Source organism: Melopsittacus undulatus, unplaced genomic scaffold, assembly GCF_012275295.1.
Source record: "Melopsittacus undulatus isolate bMelUnd1 unplaced genomic scaffold, bMelUnd1.mat.Z mat_scaffold_55_arrow_ctg1, whole genome shotgun sequence".
In the NCBI taxonomy this organism is placed as follows: Eukaryota; Metazoa; Chordata; class Aves; order Psittaciformes; family Psittaculidae; genus Melopsittacus; species Melopsittacus undulatus.
In genome coordinates, this window is record NW_022994420.1 from 595263 (window position 1) to 605857 (window position 10595).

The following is a 10595-nucleotide window of genomic DNA, read 5'->3' on the forward strand; positions in this document are numbered from 1 at the left end:
CTGACAGCATGAAGAACTACAAACTACAACAGAGTCAAGTACTTCTGCTAATATCAGCACAAACGTGATTTATGAAACAGTAGCATCTTCCATGTCTTTGTAAAGTTATCTAAAAGTAAACATACCTAGAGGCTTCCTAAGGCTCAGTAAAAATTTCAGGAGTTCCAGTAACCTCTTATTCCTTCTGCTAAAACTTGTGTAGCCAAGATACCTATTAGCTCTGTAACAAGGTGAAACTTGAAAGCAACAGTAATGAAGTATGACAATACAAAACACCTACTTTTGCTAACGGACGGTGGTCTACAATTGGTGTGCTTTGTCTCCCATTTATATACAATATATTGGGAAGGAGAGTAAAACCTAAACCCCCACTATACTAGAACTACAGAAAAAAAACCACGGCTCTTGCCGCTGAGTGACAGAGGTCAATGTGGACAATGATCCAGAAAGGCATGTAGAGCAGCCAAAAACTACCACTGTAAAGAAGCCTGAGTATACTGGAAAATCACGTTTGAGAAAGGTAGTATATATACATAAACAAGAACCAAATTATATCAAAAATACCATCCACAATATATACTGTCCACAGAAGTATAGTAAAAGGAGCAGCAATTACTCTCTATGCTCATTTGCTACTGGAGCCCCCTACATCTAATATTGAAGGTAAGTGTTGTCACACTGGCTATTAGGGCAAATTATAGGATGCAAAAAACAAGTAGCATCTCAGGGTTTCACTCCATTTCATCAAAAAATGCAAATTACCCCCACAAACCACCTGAAACACTGCTGTAGAGCAAACAAAGCAGTAACAACTGAACTGCCATGTTTTTGTACTCTTTCAACCAATCCTGGCTTTCCTATCCTTCTTCTCCATTTTTTTCACAAGTGCAACACTTCCCATCGCTTCAAGTTTGTGACAGAAAAGGCTCAGAGTTGCCAGTAAGGCCTGGGTACGATCAGCCTTGAATCTCATCAGCAGAGGCACAATGCAATAGTCTCTTCCATTGCTTACAGGCACAAAAACAAACACATCTCCCAAAAACCCACACTTTGCCCCTGGACAAACACAACTAAACTACCCCAAGGAGTCACTTTGCAACAAGTAATGGTACCTGGCAAGGAAGACTCAGCAGGTTCAACCCTAAAGCCCACTGCAGGACAGAGAGCTTCACTGCTTCTCCTCCACCTCAAGAATAAGTCTGCATTGCTCTGGACCACTTTGCATGTCAAGGCTACTTCCAGAAGAAAGATGAGTGGCTCCTGCTAAAGCAAGCCTGAGAAGTCAAGCTTAGATAGCTGAGGAACTGGCCACAGTCTCACACCTGGACTGTGACCAGAGTTGACTGCAAAGCTTCTCTCCAGCAGATTACCTAGGAAAGCAAAGTCCTTATTATGCCCCTCCAGTTACACACAGCTACAAGTGCAAAGGTTCTAGAGTCTGCTTTTCATACCTGCAGTAGGAGTATCCTACACATGCACACACTAAGATCACAAACTCCAAACTCTAGAATAAGTCGGGGGGAGGGGTGGGGTGCAGCAGGACCCCGTGAGGGGCAGCGCGGGCCGGGGCCTTTCCTCACGGAGCAGCCGCCCCTCATGGGATCCAAGAGGCACCGGGTGGGCTGCGGTGAAGGGGCCTTAAGCTCCTCCAGCTCAACCCCTGCCCGGGCAGGGGACCCCTTCCACTGGAGCAGCTGCTCCAAGCCCCTGTGTCCAACCTGGCCTTGAGCACTGCCAGGGATGGGGCAGCCACAGCTGCTCTGGGCACCCTGTGCCAGCGCCTCAGCACCTCCCAGGGAAGAGCTTCCTGAGATCTCATCTCAATCCACCTCTGTGGACAGGGAAAGGGAAAAGGGGATAAAATAAGCAGTAAAATGAAGCCTCCTTTTGACTTCCCAAAGCCTCGGGTCTCATTCTTTATTAAAGCCTCGTTCGCAGGGTCCCAGGCTCAGGTTCAGTTTACAAAGGCTCAGCCGCGGGGGGGGATGCTGCGGCCGGGCGGGGGTGCACGAGCCCGGGCCGCGGGGCTGGGCAGGGCCCGCTCCGCCGTTCCACGGGCTCCTGCGGCCGCGTGGACAGAGCCGTTGAGAGCGAGGCTGCGGCGGCAGCGGCAGCAGCGGCTTTGGAGCGGCTTGGAGCGGCTTTGGAGCCGGCAGCGACTTCGGCAGCGACTTTTCCAGGGGCTTTGAGCCGCAGCGACTTTGTCATCGGCAGCAGCGGCAGCAGCACCCGGCGCGGCGGCGGCAGCTCTCGGCGGTCCGGAGCCCTCCCTCCGCCCGCTCCCCGCGATGGTGCCCCCCGCCGGGGCTCGCGGCGCCGCTCGGCTCTCCCGGTACGGCAGTGGCGGCGCGGGCGAGCCGCCGCCGCTGGGTCTGGCGAGGCAGCGCCGCCCCTGGCGCTCCCGGCCCGCCCCCAGGCCCCGCCCCGCAGCCGCCGCAGGCAGCCGCGAACCCCGAGAGCCCTGCGGGGGTGCCGCACCGGCAGCGCGCTCGGCCAAGGTGCCCGTGGTGCTCCTCACCCGCATTGACCCGTCGCTCTATCTGCGCCCCGGGAGCGGCGGCGAGCGGCACGCCGCGGAGCCTCGGCCGGGAAAGGCCGGGAATGATGCGGCTCCGCTCGGCCCGGAGCGGCCGCTGGGGGCCGGCGGGGACCCCGCGCGCATCGACAGCGGCAGCGGCAGCGTCTCTCGCGTCGGGCATGACAAGGAGACCTTCGAGCGGCTCTACCGAATGGGACCGCTGCTGGGGAGAGGCGGCTTCGGCTCCGTGTACTCGGGGGTCCGCCTGGGTGACAACACCCCGGTAAGGGGCGGGGCCGGCGGCGGGGCGGGGAGGCGGCGGGGCCAGGCGAGGCTCAGCCCAGCGCTGCTCTCCGGCTGCAGGTGGCCATCAAACAAGTGGCTCGGGAGCGCATCTCCTCGTGGGGCCAGCGGGTGAGTGCGCGGGGCCACCGGCACAGCGTGGGGCAGGGCTGGTGGGGGTGAGGGGTGGCGTGCCGGGAGGGGGAAAGCGGGACAGCGCGAGGGGAGCGGCTGTGGAGTCACCGGGGGACACGGAGCATCCTGGGCAGAGGGTGCCTGGTACCCTTGGGGCGGCTAGGGTGCACCAGAGCATCCCTGGGGACTTGGGGGGGGGCACCTGGGAACAGTGGGGCCGGGCAGGGGGGCATCAGAGCATCCCAGGCAGGGAGGCACAGGACCCCCGGGCCAGCATCAGCCCCGCTAACGGTGCCACGGTCACCCTGCAGCGCAGGTGGCACCCGCATTCCCATGGGAGATAGCCATGATGAGGAAAGTGCGCTCCGACTGCAGCACCATCATCAGCTCCTCCATTGGTTTGAGCTGCCCGACTCCTTCCTGCTGGTTTTGGAGCGTCCGGAGCCATCGCAGGACCTCTTTGAGTTAATCAGAAAACCGGGGGTCGTGCCCGAGTCTCCGGCACAGGGCATTTTCCTCCAGGTGTTGAGGGCCGTGCGGCACTGCCACAGCCGCGGTGTCCTGCACAGGGATATCAAGTCCAAGAACATCATCATCCACTTGGTCACCGGAAAGGTCAAGCTAATTGACCTTGGTTGCAGCACCCTCCTCAGGACATGGTCTACACCAAATTTAGCGGTGAGCGCACAGCCCAGGGTGCTTCCAGTAGCAGGCAGTTGGGAAAAAGAGTCACGTGCTGGTGACAAAGTGGCAGCTCACACCGAGTGTGTCTCCCCACGTCCATGGGGCCACCGGTGCAGCCCCTGCATCCCTGGGGATGCGCGCTGAGGATGCGGGAGCAGGCGGCATCCGCCTGATGAGCTGTTCCTGTATCCTGTTGTAGGAACACTTGTGTACTACCCGCCGGAGTGGTTCCTCTACCACTGCTACCACGGCCGTCGGCGGCCATCTGGTCCCTGGGCGTGCTTGCTGTATGAGATGGGTGTGCGGGTCCTCCCCTTCCGTGCTGCGAGGACATCACCAGTGGGCAGCTCTTCTTCAAGCGCCAGATCTCTGTTGGTAGGTACTCGGCTGGCGGCAGCAGGGGGAGGTCAAGTTTTAGAGGGTGGCAGCTGATATCCCTTGGTCAGCTGGAGGAGGTGGCACATGTCCTGCCATCCTGCTCTCCTCCAAACCGGATCATGGAGCAGGAGGTTTGGGTGCAGCTCTGAGCACACCCCGGCCTGGGCGCTGCGGACGGTGGCACAAGGTGGGCAGGAGCCTCCTGCAAATGAGTGGTGGTTCCCGGATGCTCCCCAGAATGCCAGCAGCTCATCAGGTGGTGCTTTGAACATGAAAGATTGGGCCAGACCATCCCTGGAGGATGTGTTCAACCACCCTTGGCTGCAAACATGAACTGCCCCAGGAGACAGCACACTCCACCCTCCACAGCCTGAGCCAGCAGCCGGGCAAGTAAGCCAGGGGTGCCTTCTGGGGGGAGCGTGGGGTTTGTGGGGTTTGGGGGTTTGGGAGGTTGGGGTTTTTGGTGAGGATGGGCTCTTGGAGGGTTAGGATGGAGTTTTGGGCCTGTGGGGATTTTTGGAGACTTTGAGGGTTGGGGGGTCGGTTTCTGGGGGGACTTGTGGTTTTGCGGAGAGTTGGTGGGTTTGGGTGTTTTGCAGTTTGGGACTTGGTGAGGTTGGGTGTTTATTGGGGGATAGGGTGTTTTGGGGGACTTTTGCAGTTATGGGGGCGTTGTGGGGATTGGTTCTGGGTTCTTGGAGGGCAACAGGTGTCAGAGGGACAACTCGTAAGAGTCATTCTGCTCTTGTAGCTGAGGCAGTGGTTAGGTTCGGCTCTAGTCTGAGGATAACGGTGGTAACACACGGATTGTATAGTGATTTCTGATAGCACTTCCCTGAGCAAGGCTGATTCAGTCTCTCTGCTCTGCAGTGAGGGCAGGCAAGACCCTAATAGCAAAGCAACAGACAATGCGGCTACTGCAACACCAGCCACAAGAACTGCAGCTACTCCAACACCAACCACAACCACTGCGATGACACCAAACCATGGCAACAGGCACCGTGACTACTCCAATGGCAAGGACTGTCACTACAGCTGATACGACTCCACAGACAAGCACTGCTGCTATTCCAACAAGGGCAAAAAAAAGCAGTGCGGCTACTCGAAACTCAGTGACGAGCAGTGAGGCTTCTCAAACCCAAGCCACAGGTACTGCAGGTACTAGAAGTACAGAGACAGACATATTGGCCACTCGAACGCCAAGGACAGTCAATGTGGCTACTACAAGCCAATTCAACATGCCCTGCAGTTTAATGCAGCCCCAGGCACAAGCACTGCAGTGCTCCACCACCAGTTTTCAGCTCTGAAGCTCCTCCATCTCTAGGAAGGGGCAATGGTGTTACTCTAAGACCTGCTATGTATACAGTGGCTACGTCAACCCCAGCCACAAACACTGCAGCTACTCCAGTGCCAGTCACAAACACTGCAGCCTCTTCAATGCAGTGACACACACTGCTGCTCCTCCAGCCCCATCAACAAGCAGTGAGGCTTCTCCAACCCAAGGCATAAGAACTGTGTCTACTACAACCATGGCAGCAGGTACACGGGCTACTCAATGCCAAGGACAGGTGCTGTGGCTGCTACAGCTCCAATGACACACACACTGCAGGTATTCCAACCACATCAATCAGCAGTGATGCTTCTCCAATGCGAGCCACAAGCCTGTGGCTACTGCAACCCCAGTTACTGGGGCAGTGGTACTATGTGGCACTGACAGGCAAAAACACTGCAGCTATTCCAGCCACTGCAACAAGCATAGCAGCTACTGCAGTGCCAGTCACAGCAGTGCGGCTGCTCCATTGCCTGAGACTGACACTGCCACTACTGCAACCTCATGACGAGCAGTGAGGCTTCTCCAAACCAAGCACGTGCAGTGTGGGTACTCCCCAGACCCACAACTGCCCCACAGGTGACCCCCCAATGATCACCCAGACCCACAACTGTTCCAAAGTCATCCCCCTGTAACTCCACAGCCACACAACTGCCCCAAAGAGACCCCCCCACACCACAATTGCCCCCCAACTGATTCTCCCAAACCCACAACTGCCCCCAAGTCACGCCCCAGACCCATAACTTCCCCCCCCAACTGACCCCCCCCCCATGGTTGCAGCAAACACAGTTCTTAGGCCTTGGGTTGGAGAAGCCTCACTGCTTGCCAATGGGGCTGGAGAAGCAGCAGTGCGTGTCAATGGTGTTGGAGAAGCCGCACTGTTTGTAGAGGAGGTTGACGTAGCCACTGCATACGTTGCAGGCCTTAGAGTAGTGCCATTGCTGCTTCCCAGAGTTGGAATAGCTGCAGGCCTGAAAACTGGTGGTGGAGTAACTGCAGTGCTTCTGCCCTGGGGCTGGATTGGCCAAAGTGCTTGTTGATGGGGCTGGAAACAGGCACAGTGCCTGTCCCTTTGCATTCAAGTGGCTGATGTGGTCTGTCAGGGTACTTTGAGTACCCACACTGCATGTGACTGCTCCTGAATGAGGCTGCAGGAGCGGCAGTGTCTGTCTCAGGAATTGAAGTAGCTGCACTGCTGTGGCTGGCACTGCAGCAGCAGCTGTGCTGTTGCAGTGGCTGGAATAGCTGCAGTGTTATGCCTATCATTGCCATGTAGTAGCCACTGTCCAGTTAGGGGTGCCGTAGCACAGGGCTTTGGCAGGAAGTGAGAAGCCACAGTGCTTGTGGCTCGCACTGGAGAAGCCTCACTGCTGATTGATGTGGCTGGAATACCTGCAGTGTGTGTCAACTGCAACAAGCATAGCAGCTACTGCAGTGCCAGCCACAGTGCTTGTGGCTCGCACTGAAGAAGCCTCATGCTGATTGATGTGGCTGGAATACCTGCAGTGTGTGTCAACTGCAACAAGCATAGCAGCTACTGCAGTGCCAGCAACAGCAGTGCAGGTACTCCAATGCCTGAGACAGACACTGCCGCTGCTGCAACCTCATTCACGAGCAGTGAGGCTTTTCCAAACCAATCCACAACCACTGTGGATACTCAAAGTACCGTGACAGACACATCAGCCACTTGAATGCAAGGACAGGCACTGTGCCTGTTCCAGCCCATCAACAAGCACTTTGGGCCAATCCAGCCCGGCAGAAGCACTGCAGTTACTCCCACACCAGTTTTCAGGCCTGCAGCTTTTCCAACTTGGGAAGCAGCAATGGCACTACTCTAAGGCCGCAAAGAGCCAGCAGCCGCGTGGGCAGGGCTGGGGAATAGTCAGAACAGCATCCCAGCACCCATGGGATGAGTGCCTTGCTCAGTGCTCTCCCTGATGTGCCCGAGAAAGTGGTGAGGGGTGTCAGATCCAAAGAGCCAGCAGCCATGGCAAGGCAGGGGAACGACGACGAACCATCCCCAACACCCATTACAGGGTGCCTGGCTCAGTGGTCTCCTATTGTGCATGAGAATGTGGAGGAGAGTGGCTGCTCCAAGAAGCCAGCAGCAGTGGCAGGGCTGGAGAACAGCAAGGACAGTGGCCCTGATGTCTGTGATTTGATGGACTTACTCAATGCACTCCCTGCACTGACTGAGAGTGCAGTGGAGGGCAGCAGCCAGAAAGAACCAGCAGCCGTGCAGGGCTGGCAGACAATGAGGACTCTGTCCTGGGGTCTATGATTTGTCTACCTCGTTCTATGCTCGCCCCAAACCAGACTGACAACACGGTGGAGAGCAGCTGCCCCAAGGAGCCAGCAGCTGTGGCAGGGGGAGAACAGCAAGGACAGTGCCCCTGATGTGTACGATTTGACAGACTTACTCAAAGCACTCCCTGACCTGACTGAGAATGCAGTGGAGGGCAGAAGCCGCAAGGGAGCAGCAGCAACAGCAGGGCTGGCAACCAGTGACCACACCAGCCCTGGGATCTATGATTTGTCTGCCTTGTTTCTATGCTCTCCTGACCTGACTGACAACACGGTGGAGAAGCAGCTGCCGCAAGGAGCCAGCAGCCGTGGCAGGCTGGAGAACAGCAAGGACAGGTGCCTGATGTCTATGATTTGATGGACTTACTCAAAGCACTCCCTGACCTGACTGAGAATGCAGAGGAGAGCAGCAGCCGCAGGGAACCAGCAGCAGTGGCAGGGCTGGCAGACAATGAGGACACTGTCCCGCAGTCTATGATGTTCTGCCTTGTTTGTGCTCTCCCTGACCTGACTGACAACACGTTCAGAGCAGCGCCCCAAGGAGCCAGCAGCCGGGCAGGACTGGGGAATAGTCAGAACAGCAATCCCCAGCACCCATGGGATGAGTGCCTTGCTCAGTGCTCTCCCTGAGTACCTGAGAAAGTGGTGAACGGTGTCAGATCCAAAGAGCCAGCAGCCATGGCAAGGCAGGGGAGCAACGAGGACACCATCCCAACACCCATGATAGGGTGCCTTGCTCAGTGCTCTCCCCAATGGGTCTGAGACACGGTGGAAGGCGGCTGCCATAAGGAGTCAGCAGCCAGCCCAGAGATCAACAGGGTAACAGATATGGCATCAGACGGCCCTGAAATCCCAGCAGAGCTACAGGCTGTGCAGATTCTGGTATCTTTCTGGTATCTTCTGGTATTCTGGTATCTTTTTAAAGATGATCATCTCCACATCATCATCATCATCCAATCGGAGCTGTAAGGGGAGTATGATCTTCAACCTCCCATCCATGCCCCTGCAGAAATCTGGGCATTTACCTGAGTGCAAGCAGTTTTTATAACTAACTGTTTTTCTGTCTCTGTAATGCATCCAGGATGACATCTATATCCTTCCAGTCAGGATCTTGACTTTTTACCAGGATCTCAAATTCTTTGCTACCCCTATAGGGTCATTTCGATTCTCATTGCAATCTGTTTCCATCTATCCAAATCTCTAAAGAAAATTCACTTTTATTGGTACATCCTCGGTCCCATTGCTTCCTCAGAGGGGCTTGCAGAACAGTCTTAGTTTACTACGAATCCGGGCAGCAACGGGCGGGGAGGGAATTTGTTTTACACTCTGTTCTTGTTCCACACTTGTTCTTGTTTCACACTTTGTCTTGTTTTACATCTGAATCAGGGGTTTCCTCCTCGATCGGAGGTGGATTCTGATCCGGTACTTTTGGGGATATATACCTCCATTCTATCCTCAACCCTATGATCCTCAGCTCTTTTCTTAAGTTTCAAACAAATTCCCCAATATCACAAACCAGAACAACATCTTTCCAATTTATTCCCTGCTGCTTCCTTTCTTTTTATAAAGCTAAAATAAGGATCTGAAGGTGCTGTATTAATTCCACGTTCTCTTGCCACTCCAGGTGATTTCTCAACGTGAAAACATCACTTTATCCCTTTTCCTTGCTGCTCAGAAACAACATTAATTGTAACAATGTGTTATAATTCAGAGTTCCGTTAGGCCATTTTCTGATCTTCTGGTGTGTACAAAGCCTACCACTGGTTACAATATTTTACCAATGCTCTTTATTTACCGAGCCCCAGGAGACCCTCCCAGTCTTTCCAGTGTGCCAACATGCACCCTAAAGGACTCTTTTGCATGATCTCTTCACTCTGCTGATTTCCCATTATCAATCTCTCACACACACGGGATCCCACAGACACACTGCACACAATTACAACACTTGGAACAGATACAGAGACTAAAATTCTATCAAACAGACCACAGTTAATAACACAATTTTAACAATCTGTCACGATACCAAAATCACAGAACCAAAATCAGCACTATAACGAACCGGAACAAATCGGATACCAATACCAATTCGAATACTTATACCAATAAGGTTCAAAACCGTGTCCACAAGACACCCCCTGTGTCTGTAGGACTCACCCAAATCACAAGAAGCCCACTGCTTCTGCGAGTGTATACCAACGGGACGCTAGCAGCCAGGTATACGCCTTTACCTACGAGTTTTCCTATCTCGATTATGGAGGCTTCCAAACCATGCGTACGCTTACCAAACCAATTTACCAAACCGAGATGCCCCCTGCACCTTACAGACATACTTTGATGAAGATGGTCCTTGTCTGCTCCTGCACTGATCCCAATGAGTCGAGGGGTCCCTCCGGGAAAAATTCCGAGGGCCCGAGGAGCCCTGTCCTCAGTGGGTCCTGCAGCCAAGCAGAGAGGGTCCCACCTGGGGTGACAAATGGATACGGAGGCAACTCAGGAACAAACTTGCCAACACAGTTCCAAGCTCACAAGCAGGTATTCTTTATCCCGGTGCAGCAGACACGGGGGATAACTCCTCCTAACGTGTGTCTCCCTTATTGCTACACAAGCCATCTTATATAGCCCTGGGCACACATACATATTCATGAGGTTACATATGGATTACATCATTTTCCAGAAAGCTCCCCACATGCATACAGAATTCATTAGCACCAGAGACATAAGAGTCCCTTGTCCTCCTACTTATCAGTTAGTTTACCCATAGCCTATCCTGGACACCTGCTATTCCAGATACTCCTTATCCTGCATCCTGTTTTCTAGACTGTTTTCTTAAAACTACCTCAACTAGGACGATTTATCTTATGCCAGTATGTTCTCTAGCTGGACTCTAGTTTTTCTTCTATGTACTAAGCACCTCAGTAACTTTCCACTGCTACGCTACAAAGCCATCGAACTTAACATTACTTA

General features: G+C 54.2%; 1 pseudogene; it reads left to right on the forward strand.

Moving 5' to 3' along the window:
* Positions 1-2288: 2288 nt before the first annotated feature.
* Positions 2289-4330, forward strand: LOC117438686 (serine/threonine-protein kinase pim-1-like; annotated as a pseudogene).
* The last annotated feature ends 6265 nt before the right edge of the window (positions 4331-10595 follow it).